Source organism: Lygodium microphyllum, chromosome 3 (assembly GCF_053477565.2).
Source record: "Lygodium microphyllum isolate KBCC chromosome 3, Lygodium_microphyllum_v1.1.10, whole genome shotgun sequence".
In the NCBI taxonomy this organism is placed as follows: domain Eukaryota; kingdom Viridiplantae; phylum Streptophyta; class Polypodiopsida; order Schizaeales; family Lygodiaceae; genus Lygodium; species Lygodium microphyllum.
In genome coordinates, this window is record NC_141137.1 from 169481227 (window position 1) to 169497803 (window position 16577).

Here is a 16577-nt window from a genome sequence, read left to right on the forward strand (position 1 = left end):
GTAAATGCTGTATATGTACATGACATTGGATGCTGCATATATATATATACGAACACTTAGTAGTCCTCTGAACTCTCTATGCAGCGTTTCCCTATTAGAAGCAATATATTGAAAAGGGAGACACTGTACTGTTGACATTTGTAATACATGTAAGGTTTTGGATCTGACATAAATTTGGCAAACATTGTGTTATATCAAAGCAGGTGAAGCAGTTTACCATGCAGCCAGCAATCTTGTAATAGCAGTGCCAGGCAATCTACACAGATATCCAAACCAAAAAACATAATGGAGTGAATTTTCAACTTAAGCCACCTTTTCAGAAAGTCAAGGTTCTTCAAATGTTTCAATAAGCTTTAGAAATGGCAAGGTGAAAAATTTAAGTTACTATATGAACCTTGAAAGGGACCTTCACAGGGAAGTTCACTTTTACTGCCCTTCCAAATATACAAAGCCACGCGAGTAATCAAGTCCACCTATCCTTTGGATTGGGTCATTAAGACCTCCATACATCACATTGCCACCTATTTCTTAGCTCTAATCTTAATAATAATATACAAAGCTACTCAAGTAATCAAGTCCACCTATCCTTTGGATCGGGTCATTAAGACCTCCATACATCACATTTCCATCCTACTCATTATGTTTTAGTCATCTAAGCAATTTGTGCTATCACATTATTTGACATGCAAAAATAGCTTCCTTAATTAGTCGATTATATTGGGTCATCAAACATGCTTTAATCATGTACACAAAAGCAATTGAAAATAATCCTTTTAAAATAGCTTTTAGAAAACATATTTGTGTAGCTTGTACAACTTGTTACTTGCCCCCGTTGGAGTAGGTGTCTAGTCTCACCAAATACACAACCCTTCTTGGGTTTATACTTAGTTCTCCTTAGAATCACATTCACAATCTAGAATCGAGACTTCCAATGCCCTTAGACATTGGGCACCTGATGACTTCATTACCCTTTTCTAGCCAAAATCATGAAAATTACTAGCTAGAGCCCCTATCTTTATGTGCACCATTAAGAAAAATATATTGATCATGTGTGACCTTTTCAACACTCGAGTGTCAATCATTATCCCAAGCATTGGTCTTCTAGGGCTTATCACGTGATCGATACTAGATAGTATGGTAGAGGACCTTGGGGTGAGTCCACACAACCTTCAAACTGAGTGAATACCCTCCACTCAAGGAGCATTTATAGAAAGAGAGATACACAAACATGCTCAACACACACACACACACACACACACGCACACGCACACGCACACGCACACGCACACGCTCTCTCTCTAGCCTTACTTCCTTATGCCTCCTTCTCTACCATGCATGTAGTCCTAGCCCAACCCGCTACTATTTTTCCCTTGCTCTCTTCTTACGCACAAACCCAACCATGCTTTCTATACTTGCCCCACAACCAAACCCGCCACTACTCAACCTTATTCCCTACTTGTTGTGCCATCACTGCCTACATTGTTGTTTGAAAACCTGTGGTGTTGCCACTCCTTGGCATGTGTGATGTGCCCATGATCCATCTGAAACACACGTGAATATACTCGTATTAGTACGATATTATTAATAGCACCCCTAGGACTTATGCATGTGGCCCGTGCTATGTGCCCCTCCTAAACACACTTGAGCATGCTTGTATTAGTATCCCTAAGACTTATGCATATGAACACCCTTTAATAAAAGGCTTAATAGCCTTAGTTGATATATGAAAGTTAAAAGCTATAAGCTTTCTCTTTGTTCATCAAACAAAAAGCCATAGGCAAATAATGAATTGAAGGAGACGATTCTCATGATGACACTCGAAGGTGATGGCGCAACTGATGACAATCTGGCCTCGAGAGTATGTGCCCAATCAAACGTCTTGGAAGGTTGTGGTCATGCTTGTTGATAGTCATAGTAGTCCAACTTTTTAAGGCTAGATTTAGCCTAAATATGATACCCCACCTTCCCACAAAAAATTCACCCCATCCCTTCTTTAAAACTATATTAGGCACTTCGTGCCTAGATTCTCTTTGCATGTTTCAAAAGCATGCTTCATGTGGCGAGAGGGTTCATGAAAGGTTGATACAAGGAACATAATCCAAACTTAGAAAGCTTTGGCAACCTAGACTAATATAACAAATGTATGAAAATGCAATATATGGGGATGTGGCACTCACTCATATATAGGGAGTGAACAACCAACATTAACATGATCAAGCCTAAACTACATCTCCAAAAAACCCTTATGACAAATTTTCAAAGCATCTCAAAGCCAAACACATTTGACAGTGATTTCTATTCATGTTGAGCCTATCATGGCATACACATTATCCTTACACATTGAGCCTATCATTTAAGGGTTATTTTTATTCACATTGAACCTATCATGGCATGCATATTATCCTCACACATTGAGTCTACAACATTGACATTTTCTTCTTCTTTTTCTCCTCCTCCTCCTCCTCCTCCTCCTCCTCCTCCTCCTCTCTCTCTCTCTCTCTCTCTCTCTCTCTCTCTCTCTCTCATAATTAATAATTAATAATAATAATATATATACATAATCATATATATAGAATTTACTTCAATTGAAATGAAATTATATATCTTTTTCAAATAAATAATAGTTTTATTAATAATTAATTATTAATACTTAATCAATTATATTATTATATCATTATATATATTAATTGTTATATACATAATCAGGTACATTAAAGTATTAGTAATCATAATACGTATATTACAATCATTGTTAATACAAATAATACACAAGATAATTAAATAAAATAAAAATGATTTAAAATAATAATATATTAATTGATATCATAGATTATAGCTATATGTTAATCTATATACAAAATACATAGTACGTATATACATTAATCTAGTTTTAAGTAACAATTATGTTAATAATTAATGAATGCATTAATAGTTAATGATTAATAAAGAGTCAATTATATTGATGTATTATTAACTATAATTAATATGTACATTATTTAATTAACATACATTTATAGCATGTATATCATCATGTATGTGTGTGTGTATGTATGTATGTATGTATGTATGTATGTATGTATGTATGTATGTATATATATATATATATATATATATATATATATATATATATATATATATATATGACAATTATAATAATATAATAATTCCCATTATATATACATTTTTAAATTAATTTTTTAATGATGATTAAATATTCATACATAATATAAATATTACTTATAAATATAAATACTAATTATATAAGAATTATTATATAATCAATTATATCAAGGTATCAATAAGTATAATTAATACTTATATTATTACATTATTATACAATTTTATATGACTACTACTACTGTTGCTGTTACTCCTACTGCTACTGCTATTACTATTGCTACTGCTACTGCTACTCATGCTACTACTTCAACTGCTGCTTGCTGCTACTGCTATTGCTACTTCATTGTAATATGAAAATGAGAGAGAGAGAGAGAGAGAGAGAGAGAGAGAGAGAGAGAGAGAGAGAGAGAGAGAGAGAGAGAGAGAGAGAGAGAGGGAGGGAGGGAGGGAGGGAGGGAGAGAGAGAGAGAGAGAGAGAGAGAGAGAGAGAGAGAGAGAGAGAGAGAGAGAGCCTTCTTACTTATTGAGGAGAGAGGGAAAAATGTGGAAAAAAAGAGAGAAAACGAGAAGGTTTTGCGGGGTGATGAGAGGATGCCATGTGGCATCCCCAAGTCCTAATATTAATAACAACACACACACACACACACACACACACACACACACACACACACACACACACACACACACACACACACACACACAGAAACATGTATGTATGTAGTAACTTATCACAATGAATGAATTTGATTAGGCTACATTCTTAATTTATCTCCCAACCATGGATTACCCAAACTCTCTTGAAAAAGTACTTTTTTTTCAAATCTAACTTTTTTTTTTTCATTAATAGGTTCCTTTTTGTAATAATAAGCTATCCTTTAATTTTCATAGTGTCATGTTGACGTTGCCATGATCAATTTTAGAATCTAGCAATAGATTTTTACAAATGTGATAAGTTGAAGGAGATGATATCAAATCAACATGCTCATTATCTTTAGGTAATGTATGTGCTACAATATTGCTAGAGATAAAGAGTTGTGAGGGTGTCCCTATTTTGGTAATATGTCTCTGCTTATATTGGTTTTTCACGTATACACTTAGTCAAGAAAGTAGTTCAATCAAACACCTAAAGATATTCGGGCTATTGGATTATGGTGGTCCACATGCTGATGGACCTCCCAAACTATTCCATTCACCCATTTGTTGCCAAGCAGCTCGTTATGGTTACTTGATTGCTCTTGAGTCATGGTTTTGGGGGATGCAATGTTGAATGGTGGCAAAGCGATTTGGCTTGGCTCTTAAAAAGCTAGCTTTCCCAATCAAGTTAGAGAGATAAAAAACATACTACATAAAAATGCTAACTTTTAACCATAGCAGAATGATTGGTTAAAAATCCAAAGACAAAGCGCCTTACCTTTGGTAGACTAATTAGTAGGCTGTGCAAACTAGTTGAAGGAATGCCTCAATAATACATAGTGCTACTAGATTTACTAGCAACAAATTAAGTGACTTTTTATGGATCCATTCCAATAGAACAATTAATATTAGATTTAAATTAAAAACATGAATCATAACTCAAATTCAAATCTCATGGCTAAACCCCATTTTTAGATTTATGACAAAGCCTTGAGTTAGTATTGCTTTTATTTGAACTAGTCCAGATACTTGACTAGTGATGCTAGGAGATATTTGTGCACCTTCTTCAATGAAGTAGTGGTTTGGTATGAAGAGAGATAAAGGGGGTTCATGAGTAGCATATATCCCTTCAAGGACTAGGAAGAAATTACCTCCTCCAATAATTTTGCTTCAATCGAAAAGTGTCTGTCGCCTCGTCTCCCAATTTTTTTTTTTGTTTCCCTAATCAGTTTAACTTATAGGAAATACTTGATGATGCTCAAAACAGTCATCTCATACTTGCCATCACCATAAATAGTAACGATCCTACTTTTGTTATAAATAGTACTAGTATCTAGTAATTGAAGATTGAAAGTCATGGGGAATACCCCATCAAAATTTGCTTACCATTTCAGTGATGATATGACGACACCTACTCCTCTTTCAATTCAATTCACTACAAAATGGAAAAGGGTCGAAGTCAATGTTAAAAGATTAGAAAGATTCTATGCCAATCCAAACCAATAGAGATATAGAGCATCTTGGAAACATACATGTAAGCATAGATATTCTTCCCTTTCTATTGAATATCTATAATGCAAACTTTTGTAGTGAAAGTTGGATCTTTCTTAATTGTACAATATAAGATCATTTCAATATATGGAGCTCATCTATACTTAAAGATTATTAAAAAAGAAATATGATTATGGATGATAAAGTTAGGTCTTTCTTAACTTTACATAATGTGATCGTTTCAATATATGTAGTTAATCCAATCTTTTACCCAATGTTTGATAATATGTCCCTTTGGTAATGGTGGGCACTAGTTGTTAGGCTAGAAGCATCCCTTGTTGCGAGTCTTATAGAGACGATCTTCAAATAACTCAATTACAATAGGACGCTAATTAAAAAGTTCAATCTTATATTAGAAGATAACCAACATTTCAACTACCACATCATTTTATTAGAAATGTGGATTGTTGTTAGGCTAAAAGCACCAATTATTGTAGTTCTTGTAGACATTTCTCAAGCATCTAGAATTACAACAGGCTACTGATTTATAACAAATGCAATGATTTGATAGCTTAATATGCTGGATTTCAATTATTTAACATCCTTACTCTCATAATGCTTGTGATTTCATTTTTGGAGACACACACACACACACACACACACACACACACACACACACACACACACACACACACACACACACACACACACACACACACACACACACACACACACACACACACACACACACACACACACACACACACACACACACACACACACACACACACACACACACACACACACACACACACACACACACACACACACACACACACACACACACACACACACACACATGCATGATGTATGTATGTAGAATACACACACATTCATATATGTACACGTATGTATGATGTATATATGTAGATTACACACACATTCATATGTGTGTGTGTGTGTGTGTGTGTGTGTGTGGATATGTGTGTGTATGAGTGTATGTATATGTGTGTGTCTATTTGTGTGGTATCGTAAATATGTGTCCTCTCTCTCACTTTCATCATTTTTATTTTCTCTCCTTTCTATTTTTTCCCTCATATCTCTTATCTTTCTTCATCTCATGTATACATATTGCATATGCATGTGTGTGTGTTTGCACATGTGTGTATGTATTGCATATATATATATATATACATGTATATAATTTTGTATGGATGTGTATGTATACATACATAGATGTGTGCATGTATACATATTGCGTATGCATGTGTGTTTGTATGCACATGCGTATGTATGCACATTTGTGTGTATTACATATATAGATGTGTGCATGTATACATATTGCGTATGCATGTGTGTTTGTATGCACATGCGTATGTATGCACATTTGTGTGTATTACATATATATATGTATTTATAATTTTGTATGGGTGTGTATGTATACATACACGGATGTGTGCATGTTTGTAAGTGTGTATTTTATACATATGTGGATGTGTGTTGTTTGTAGGTGTGTATTTTATAAGTGTGTATGCATCTCTCTTTTTTTTTTCTATTTTTTAATTTTTTCTATCACTCACATATATATTCAGATGTGTGTGCATGCATGTATGTTTTACACATGTCTCTCCATTTGTGCGGTCTCACAAGTTCATTAGTATGAGTACTCTTCTCTCATTATCCTTCTCTCCTCTCTCTTGTCTTTCCTTTCTTTTCCCCTCTCCTATCTCTCTTCTTATTCTTATTTTTATTTTTATTTTTATTCTTTCCTCTCTCTCTCTCACTCACTCTCATGTGTGTGTGTGTGGAATGTGTTTGTGTGTGTGTGTATGAATAATCACACATATGCACATTTTTTCCTTTTTGCCTCTTCTTGTTTTTCCTATGCTTTGTGTATGCACATGTGCATATATGTACATATATATGTGTGGTTAATATATGTATATGTGTATGTGTACGAGTGTATATATGTGTATACATATGTATATATATGCACATATGTATATGTGCGGTTAATATATACGTGTCTATTTGTGTGGTCTCATAAATGTATAGTCTCTTTCTTCCTCTCATCATTGTTATTTTCTCTCCTTTCTTTTTCCTCATGTCTCTCATATTTCTTCACCTTATATGTGTGATGTGTATGGATGTGTATCTACGTGTGTATGCATTGCATGCATTTGTATATGAATGTGTATATCTACATATGTGTATGTGTGTATGTTTGCAAGTGTATGTTTTTATCTATTCTCTCTCCTTTGCTCTCTCTCTCTCTCTCTCTCTCTCTCTCTCTCTCTCTCTCTCTCTTCATTTTTTCTCTCACTCATTGAACATGTACATATAATGTGTACATACTCTAAAAATATCCATAAATGCACATACACTATAAAAAAATAGTAGAATTTCTTTTTTTAATTGAACATATAGGATAAAATAATAATTTTCATATTTAAAGATACTTATGCAATATATGCATACTCTAAAACCACACACAAATGTACACATACTATAAAAACACACGAACAATACATGCACACATATGTGCAAATATATATATATTATATACATATATACACATTTGTATACGTACATGGATATATACTCATACACACATAAACATACATGTGTTCAATAAAAAAAGAGATTCAGCTCGCTTTTTCTAGTATATGTGCAAACTTGTGAAAGGTTTTAGACTATATACACATTATGTGCACATGTTCAATCATTAAAATAGCATATAATCTCATATATCTAATTAAAAAGAAATTCATATATATATCTCTCTCCCTCTCATTTTTTAAAGACGCCTTTTCTTTTTCTTGTTGAGAAATCAAAAGATGTATGCCCATAGAGGTTGAATGTATGCCCAAAAGAGGCTGGCCCATAAGTGACTTTGTATGGAAAATATAAGAAAAGATATATGCTCTAGAAGCTCTATGAGAGATGCCCAGAATCCCATAAGCAAAGTGAGGAGAGTGGAGAAGCTGGAAAGCTATAAAGGCATGTACTTGGTTCACTTTTCAATGCAATGCTATTTGTACCTTGTACTTCATTCTATGTCTCTGCCGTGGTCAGCTCAAGATTGTGTTTATGAGTCCAAGCCTACATCTCGGAACCTAATTCACTTGAGTAATAGTTTGTCTTCTTGTTGATGTTGCTATGATTCTTGTTACCGACTTCCGTCCTCCATAGTCAACGTTATGCTCTAGATCCATGTTTTTCCACATGGTATCAGAGCCGGTCGAGCATGGCTTAGCTTGCTTCTCTACTCTTCTGGCTTCTCCTCATCTACCCCTAGCTTAGTCCAAGTGCTTGACCCTATTTTTTCACTTGAACTTCATACTCACTGTTTGGCAACCATAGCCAAACAACACAAACCTTTGTTGGAGCTCTTCAATCTTCTCATCTAAGCCATATCGTTAGAAATCTTCTTCTAGACATTTCTTTCTCTACTTAGGGCGCATCACTGCATCACGTCAGAGGCTAATATTGCGCACTCCAGCAGTTGGCATTGTAGAAATTGAAGCTCACTACCAAAAACATGCCTGTTATCTGTTGTTGTACGGCTCGTTGCGAGCTGTGGGTCACCCTGTCACCATAGGGCTTTTGTAGTTTGCCCTATAAGCTCTCTCCTCATTGAAAATCTTGTGCAATGATTGTGTTTGCAGGCTGTACGAGAAGAAAAACCAGTTGACTTGATAAAACCATACTTTGGCAAGCATAGCCATTTTCATCAAAGCTCATAAGTCCCTTCATTTTCTTACCCCTCTCAGTTCACTCAAGTGTTTGATAGTATGATCTAAGTCTTAGCCAGTTCCCAACACTTCAAATCAGTAAAAGAAGGGGAGAAATCAAGCACAACAAGCTACAAATAAAGTATCTCTTGATACTATTCTTCACTGCCAATGCTTTTTTTTTGTTGACACATCAAATCATCTCAATCCTAGCTAACTCTAAAAGTCTTTGGTACTGATTTACTGCTATACCTTCACGGCAGTCCTTGTTGAACGTCAAGGAAATACTCTTGAATTTTAGGATAACATCTTGAAATTGCTTCCATTACTTAGTGGTTCATTTGGAAAAGCCTTGTTAATCAAATTTCTTGTAAGCATCAATATCTTTATAAAAGGATAGCCACTACCCAAGTGTTCCCGTGGTAAGACCTCCTTAAAAATGGCTGAACTTGAGCAAATAGCAAAGTTTAATGGGGAAGGGATTTCATGCCTGGAAAGAAAAGACCATGTACCACCTCATGCACAAAGACTTGTGGGACTTGTTTGAAGATGAGGAAGAAGACGCAAATGACAAGAAGGAAGATGCTAAAGATGAAGGTGCTTCAGAATTCGAGCCTAAGACAAAGGCATGGAAAAAGATGAACAACAAAGCTCTAGGTATTATTGCTTGGGGTCTATCAGATGATGTATTACACCACACCTCTGGCATCAGGGATGCAAAGAAGGCATGGGAAGAGCTTGACAGGATCTTTGGTACACAAGCACAGAACTCAAAGGTAAAATTACTCATGCAGTTTTATAAGTTGGATGTTAAAGACAATTCATCTATGGATGTACACATCAATAAGTTCAAGAGTCTTAAACCTCAGCTTGCAACTCTTAAAAAGAACATTGATGAGGATGAGGCAATAGCAGTGCTATTTGCTAGTGTTAATCATGAACCATATGAGAATCTTGTGTCCACACTAAGTAATGTTCCGAGTCTCTCACTCAAAGACATTGAGCACTCACTACTTGATGGAGAAAGCAAATATAAAAGCAATGATGTAAAAGAAACCGCCTCAAGGGATAACCTCTTGTACACCAAGGGTACTTATGCAACAAAAGAACATGGTCGAGGATTCACCACCAACAATAACAAGGACCTAATTATTTGTCATTATTGTGGCAAGTCTAGCCATGTAGCCAGTGAATGTTTCCATAAGAAGAGAGCACAATAGGTGCAAGATGATCACCATCAAGGTCAGTTTATGAATGAAGGAGAAGAAGAAGAAGATGCTTCTGCCACCATCAAAAAATTTGACAAATTATTCCAAAGAAAATTTCATTGTATCTTTCCCATAGTGGATCATGTTTTTCACATAGTGGATGTTTTCTTTCCCTTAGTGGATTTGTATTGGAAAAAAAAACCCATGCAAAAAATGTAAAATTTCAAGCTTGACTTGACTAGGCTGCCCATGAACTAGTCTCCCAGGCCATGCCATCATGTAGGGGGGGCAAAAGCTAGCAAGTGTAGGAATTCATCATTTGAGGGGGGGTATTGAGAAATCAAATGATGTATGCCCATAGAGGTTGAATGTATGCCCAAAGGAGGCTAGCCCATAAGTGGCTTTGTATGGAAGATATGAGAAAAGATGTATGCAATGTTATTTGTACCTTGTACTTCATTTTGTATCTCTGTCATGGTTAGCTTAAGATTGTGTTTATGAGTCTAAGCTTATATCTTGGAACCTAATTCACTTGAGCAATAGTTTGTCTTCTTGTCAATGTCGTTATGAGTCTTATTACTGACTTCCATCCTCCATAGTTAGTGTTATGCTCTAGATCCATGTTTTTCCACATTTCCATGATCATATCCTATGTTCAATTTAAAAAGGAAAAATTTGAGAATACTTGTGCATGTTCAATTGAGAGAGAGAGAGAGAGAGAGAGAGAGAGAGAGAGAGAGAGAGAGAGAGAGAGAGAGAGAGAGAGAGAGAGAGAGAGAGAGAGAGAGAGAGAGAGAGAGAGAGAGAGAGAGAGAGAGAGAGAGAGAGAGAGAGAGAGAGAGAGAGAGAGAGAGAATAAATATAACCCTCACTCACCCTTCAAGGAAAAGCCTTCTTTATTTCTTGAATACCAAACTTGTCCTCGTGCCACATAGGCTTCAGAGCCTTATGATTGGTTTGGGATCCCATTTCCTTTATGTTATATCTTATCTATACTTTGTGTACATTGTATTGTGAGAGGAAGAAGGAAGAAAAACCAATAAGAAAACAATTTGGCCTTGATCTCTCTTCTTGTGTTCTTGAGTGAGCTTCTTCTTGCATATATTATGTGTGGTTGATGCACAATAGCTTAAGAAAGTCTGGCAACCACACAATGCATAGCTACTATAGTAGCGGGAGTCCTATTTATGATGTATATGGTTGTAGATATAGCTTCAACCCAATAATAATGAGGCATGTTCTTTTCAGCCATCATGGCTAAATAATATTTGCAATATGCTTCTTCCTTCTTTTAGTAGAATCATTTTGTTGTGAAGTATACATGCATGTGAACTGTCTTTGAATTCCATGTTTCAAAAAAATATGAAATTCAATGGAGAGGTACTCTCCCCCTCCATTTGAACTCAAGCACTTTATTTGAACATTTATTTGTTTCTCAACCAAATTCTTAAAATCCGGAAAGTGAGAGAACACCTCACTTTTATCATTTATGAAATACACATGTACATTTCTTGTATGATTATCAGTGAAGGTCATGTAATACTTATATCTAGCCACTAATGCAATATTTGTATGACTCCACACATCTAAATATACAAGGTTAAGTAAATGCCTTCTTATATATTTATCATGAGGAAATGTATGCCTTATTTGTTTTCCAAATTGATATGCTTCACAAACTTTCTATAAATCAAACACTTTGAACTTAAGCAAGCCTATTGCAATTTCATGTGACCACATATTTTTCGATTGCTACATATTTACATAACCAATATGTTTATGCCAAATGCCAAAATATAGATCCCAACTCCTACACCTTCTGCAAATAGAGCAACCTTAAGCTCATGTATATTTACATCCAAGGTAAACATCTGTCCACATGCTTGCCTTTTGGCATCCATCTTGCATCAATTCTTTAAATCTTCCACAAACAACCATCCTAATTAAACTTGCAATCCCTACTCAACTAATAGAAACTAAATTCTTTGTAATGTTAGGCACATGTATTACATCAACCAAACACGAAACTTTTCCATATTACATAAATGGAACACTCTCAACATGAGCAATAGGACATGCTATATTATCACATGTTTCTACAAAACCAAGTATTTCACGATTTTTCATCTTTCTAAACCATTCTCCATGAGATGTCATATAGTTATAGGCACCTAAATCTACATACCATATATTATCACTCATTGTTTGATGCACCTACATTTGTTGCATTCATAATGTGTTGCATAACAAATAAACTCATTATCGACTTGATTGTTACTGCTACATACTTGTTATGTTGTCTTCTCCCATTTTTGTTATTTCCATCTCTTTTCTTTTTTGGACAATCATATGCAATATGATCTTTCTAGCCACAATTGTAGTATCCTCTATTATCAAAACATGTGTTTAGTGTGCCATGTCCTCTATGGTTCCCCTTGCTTCAAGATTGGTCTCCACTACACCTGTATGTGAAGGCTCTTATCTGTCATCATCACAATCTCTAACACCGCAATTTCCATCTCTACTTGTATTAGAGTAGAGCATCTATTTTGAATTGATTTGTAATGAGGATGTAGCAAAGTCTAAGTTTTTCTCTTTTAAGATCAACATAGATATTAGATCTACGAAATCAAGAATAGTCTTGTATTGATGTAGATTCAGAATTGCTTATCCTCCTTACCTAGACCATCCATACATGCAACCACTATATTATTTTTATCAATGTGCACTTTAATAGACCCAAGAGCTTTAACAATACTCTTAATCTTTAATGTATAGTCATTGATATGTAGATTACCATGGTTGATATTGTTTAGCTCAAACTTCCATTGTAACCTTATAGCTTTATATTTGTCCCAAACAACTTGACTAAGTCATTCTATGCTTCTGCAGGATTGGTTGCATCTTATACATGCGTAATCATGTTGTCTAAACCATATATGGAAATCCAATATATAAATTTCCAAGTAGGCTGGGTTTATCCATAAGGAAATGCGTCAACATGAACTTTTAAGCATGAAAGTTATGCTTGTTAAGCTTATAATTGAAAATTTGATTAAATCCCTCAAACATTATGCAGCATAATCTAAAAATATGCTATTCTCAATAACTTGCTATCCCCCCCCCTCAAAAATTCGGCCCCCCCTCCCCCCCCCCCCCCCCCCCCCCCACACACACACACACACACATCCAACAATTATAACCCATTTGTGAAATGGAAGAGGGTGGGGTAGGTCAGGGGGGCAGAGATGGAGCAAGGGTAGGTTAGGAGAAGAGATAGGGTAGGGGTAGGATGTTGTGCTGAGGTGGGGCAAGGCAGGTCAAGGGTAGGGTAGGGGTAGGGGTAGGGGTAGGAGTAGGGCCAGGGGCAAGGTAGGGTGCAAGTTAGGTCATGCCTCTAGTGAAGTAGGGGTAGGTCATGGGTAGAGATGGGGCAAGGGCAGGGGTATAGGTAGAGGGCGAAGTGGGGGAGGGCAGGGTGGGGTTGGGGCAAAGAGAGAGAGAGAGAGAGAGAGAGAGAGAGAGAGAGAGAGAGAGAGAGAGAGAGAGAGAGAGAGAGAGAGAGAGAGAGAGAGAGAGAGAGAGAGAGAGAGAGAGAGAGAGCTTGCGTACATGTATGACTTGGAGGAACAAGAAAATTTGTCTCTCTTGCATATGAGCTCGTGGTATTGGGAAGTGCAAAGCTTGGAGATTGCAGCCCCATCAACCTATGGAGCTTGGGAGCTCATCAAAATCTTTGAGACTAGACGTTAGTGAGTTCTCTTACCTCATATATTTTTCTTTGCTCCTATAGAGGCAAACTCAAGCTCAATTGCCAAGATCCATGAATCACTTATTCTTTCAAATGTTTCAAGTTGAGCAATAATGTCTACCTCTCACATAGCCGACGCACTATCTCTCTCTATGAGGGTAGTGAGCCCTAGTTCGAGACAGAAGAAAAAGAAGTCAAGAATGCATATGCAAAGAAAGAAGCAGGTATGGAGAATAGCTAAAAGTGCAAGGGTAGCCTCAAAAATCAAGTCAAAGGAAAAAGTGCATTTTTAAATGCAAGGCGCCCTTAAGACTATTGAAAAAGAGCGCCATGCTCCCTCCTGTGCAAATGGTAAAAGGTAAGCGGGCATAGGTAAAGAGATAAGACAAATAGAAGGAAATGGAAAAGAGGACCTTGCCACAATGGTCGACCATGTAAAAAAGGGATGGGTGCCCAAGGGATTTAGGGCATGTATAAAATCCAAAAAGTGAATAGAGAAGCTCATTCTTTGGTGTGTGGCAAAAGTGGACTCATCTTATTCTCTTCCTCTCTTCTCTTTGCTTGCTTATATGTGCTTGAGAGAGGGAGTGAGTATGTGAGGGTGAGGGATCTTGGAGGTGAAGCTCTCCATATTCCCCTCTCTTCTTCTTCTCTTCTCTTCTCTTCTCTTGTCTCATGCGCGGCTATGGAGGATGGAGCTTGGAGGTGGAGGCTTGAGGGTGCTTGAGCTTGCATCATAAATGGAGCTATCAGTGTGCTTGAGGGAGGAGGTAACTCATTCAGGCATCGAGGTAAGCTCACTACACCGCGACATGATCGAAGGCGCATTGGCTAGGTGAGAGATAGCCATAGGTGCTCACTTGAAACGCTTGAAGGGATAAGAGGCTCGTGGGTCTTGGCGGTTGAGCGGTGTTCTCTCTCTACATTTTGGTTCTGTTGAGTGGGACAATAGATTCAAGCTTGAGTGCTTGTGCGCCTCACTCGAGCCTCGAAGTAAGGGTTTATCCCCGAACCGAAGCTTGAGATAGATATGAGGTTTTGGATTTTTAATCCTTGCAAAAAGTAAGTATTTTTGGTTTTTGATGATTAGGCAAGTAGGAGAAATCATTTCAGTACTTTACTTTTGAGTTTTGTTGCATTTAGGGTAGGTAGGATCGAGAAATCAAAGCGGAAATCTTTAGGGTTGCTGTACAATAGGCCCAAACAAGGAACAAAACGAGAAAAATGGGAAAAAAAGAGTGCTTGAATGGATTTATATTGCTAATGTTAACCCCAAGTCGAGATGGCGGAGAAATGAAGGAAAAAGTGAAAAAAAGATGGAAAAAGAGCAAGACATGCAGGCGGCCTCTAAAGTTAAGCTGGGGCAAAAAGCACAATTTTAAATGAAAGGCACCTCAAAAAGCTCTAAAAACTCTTGTAAAAGAGTGCCAGGTTCTCTCCTATGCCAATTGTAAAATATTAGACGGGTGTAGGCTAGAGGCATAGGGCTAGAAGAGGAAAATAGAGAAAGGACATTGCCATAATGGCCGGTCATGTATAAAAGGGATGGGTGCCCATGGGATTTTAGGGCTTGTATGTAAAGTTCAAAAAGCGAATGGAAGCTCATTCTTTTGGTGTGTGGCTAACAAGAGTTCTCTTCTTCTTCTCTTCTTCTCTTCTCCTTGCTTATGTGTGCTCTTGAGAGAGGGAGTGTGAGAGTGTGAGGGAGTGAGTGTGTGGGAGTGAGGGATCAAGAGGGTGAAGCTCTTCACCATCTCCTCTTCTCTTCTTCTCTTCTCTTCTCTTCTCTTTTCTCGCGCAGGCGGCTATGGTGGATGGAGCTTGGAGATGGAGGAGGCTTGAGGATGCTTGAGCTAGCATCTAGGATCGTGGAGCTACTGGCGTGTGCGAAAGAGGAGGCAACTCATTTCGGCATCAAGGTAAGCTCACTACACTCGTAGGATCGATGGCAGGTCAGCTAGGTGAGAGATAGCCATTAGAGCTCGATTGAAACGCTTGAAACAATAAGCAGTCCCTGGGTCTTGGTGGTTGAGCGTGAGCTCCCTCTACATTTTGGTTCCGTTGTCGGGACCAATGGATTCAAGCTGGAGCACTTGCGCGCCTCATATCGAGCATCGAAGTAAGGGATTCATCCCCGAACCGGAGCTAGAGATAGGTAGGGAGTTGGGTTTTTTTATCTTCAAAACAAGTAAGTATTTTGGGTTTTTTTTGTTTGATGATTGGAAAACATGGAGAAATCATTTCAGTTTTTTGCTTTCAATTCTTGTTGCATTTAGCGTAGGTTAGGATTAGGAAATTGAATCGGAAAAGGGTAGGGTTTACCATTGCAAAACATGGCAAAACAAGGCACAAATCATGCAAAAAATGACAAAAAGATTGCTTGGGATGCTTAATGTCGACAAGTTAGTGATTGGGAGTGTCCAAACCCTACTCGGGGAAGGGGTTTAAGAGCCAAGAGGCCAAGGGAGAGCTCATTTTCAACCCTTGCAATGAGAGAGAGAGAGAGAGAGAGAGAGAGAGAGAGAGAGAGAGAGAGAGAGAGAGAGAGAGAGAGAGAGAGAGAGAGAGAGAGAGAGAGAGAGCCCGCAGAGAATCGATTTGATCTTGTCATCGAAGAGCCTACCGATCGCTTCAGATATA